Below are 2,307 nucleotides of genomic sequence, written 5' to 3' on the forward strand. Positions count from 1 at the left end.
CATTTATTTATTTATTTATTTATTTATTTATTTATTTATTTATTATTTATTTATTTATTTATTTACTTGTTTGTTTGTTTGCTTGTCTATTTATCTAAATCGTGATACAAGAATGTCTGTTAATATTATTTTCTTGAATGTGAATTACGTACTTAAATCATGTTGTGTCGCGCATAATTTGGATCTTCATGGGGGGGGGGGTTCTGATGTGGTGCTGTTTGTTTGTTATTGAAGTTGAGGGGGGGGGTCTGTTACATATACATATGTAATGGGAAATGTAAAATAAAAGAAAACGGATAAAATACCTTAACGTATCTGTTTGAGTTGATTTCTGTTGACGTAATCCAAAATAGACTTACTCACATGTTAATACAATTATTTTCACTGGCACAAACAGCAAAGTTAAAAATTATCATTTCTATCCGGTCACGGTGGAATCAGGCGTTTGATCATTTTGGGGTAATCTCAAAGCTTATTTGTTTGTCTTGTTTTTCAAGAAATAAAAAAAATAGGGAATCTACCCATCTATTCTAAATAGAAGTCGAACTATTTGTAATTTAAATAAGAAGGGGTTGCCCGGTTTCAGAGGGGAAAAAGGAAGAAAATGGTCACCATAGTTAGGAGACTTCCAAAGCTTGAGTGTCCTTAACAAATTCACATGTTTTTATCATCTTTATTTCCTTTTTTTATTATTGTTTTTTTATTTTTAGTGTATCTATTTATTTTATTTCATTTTATTTTATTTTGTTTTACTATTTTTTTTATTTTTTTTTATTTATTTATTTTATTTTGGGTTTTTTAATTTTATTTCATTTTTTTAAGGGGGGGGGGGGGGGGCTTTGATCAATGTCTTAGACGAAAATCCACAGAAAAATCAGATAATGGTCATAAAAGGTGTTGAGCCAAAGAAAAAAAAATCAATAAAATAGTCCCAACAGGCGGAAAAATGTCGGTTTTTCATTATTTTGACGAGCGCCTCAGTTCACCACAATATACCACACATAATATATTTACAATTGAAATTCGACACTGTCTCGTAAAACTTCACACAATACAGAAAGGGGAACAATCCGAGTGGGACGTACGTACTGGCCTTTAGGTCTCTGAACAGCGGCAAACCAACAGTGCTGCTACTGCCAGCTAGATTAGATTATTATAACGCCAGATTTGTCCTTACAGTCACATTGCTGTGACGTAGGCCTCCTACTTTTTCTAATACATGGCGCACGATCAGAGCACTAATGGTATTGACTCAAGCAATCGACATCCAGTGCCCACTCTTGAGGTGGGCCATAATAGTTATTGCAATTGCATTGATAGAGGTCAGAATGTATAACAATCGGCCATTTTGATTTCTTTCGCTGCAGCTAATAAGGGTGGTTGAAGTATAATGCTAGGTGGGTTTGTTTTTTCTTCGGATACTTTCTTTACACATTATTATACCCGTGATACGTATTAAGTGATACTGACCATAGTATAATACATCAAATCAGATTCTACTGCTGCAGTGTGGGCCAACGGTGTTTCTAATGTGGTGGATTTTATGTGCTCAAGTCGTGCTCATTATCCCTTTAAGACTATTAGACTCATATTATCACCACTGCAATTTTCATGGAAATGATACTTATTTTCATAATCATAACAATAATTATATAAATACTACTACCAAAATAATAATGATAAGAGTAATGATAATAGCAGCAATAACAATAATAACAATAATAATATTAATGATAATGATAATGATAATGATAATAACAATAATAATAATAATAACAATAATAATAATAATAACAATAATAATAATAATGATCATGCTGATTTGGTAATAATATAATAGAAGAAGAAGAAGAAGAAGAAGAAGAAGAAGAAGAAGAAGAAGAAGAAGAAGTGTACAATACAACGTACAGAAGGCCATCCGGAAACCTGGCCAGTCACATAGTCTGGGAGAAGTAGCCTACGTAATCAGAAACAAAACGGTAGGCCATACTTTAAGCATATGAAGTACATTCGTATATGTGTGGCATCGTGGTGAAATCAGGCGCTCGTCAAAATAATGAAATCGGAGAAACCGTCAATTTGAATCGATTTTTCTTTTGAGGGCGGGGAGGGGGGCTCAATAGCTTTTTACACCCATTTAAAAATTCATTCCTGAGCGGATTTTTATTTTAAAAAGCGTTGATCAAAGGTACAAAAATAAGTAAATGTTCAGATTCCAAGGACACCACAGTTTAATTGGGAAGTCACCAAGCTTTGGCGGCCATTTTCTCGCCAATTTTACCTCTGACACCTGGTGACCCCCACCTC

This window comes from Aplysia californica, unplaced genomic scaffold (assembly GCF_000002075.1).
Source record: "Aplysia californica isolate F4 #8 unplaced genomic scaffold, AplCal3.0 scaffold00550, whole genome shotgun sequence".
Lineage (NCBI taxonomy): Eukaryota > Metazoa > Mollusca > Gastropoda > Aplysiida > Aplysiidae > Aplysia > Aplysia californica.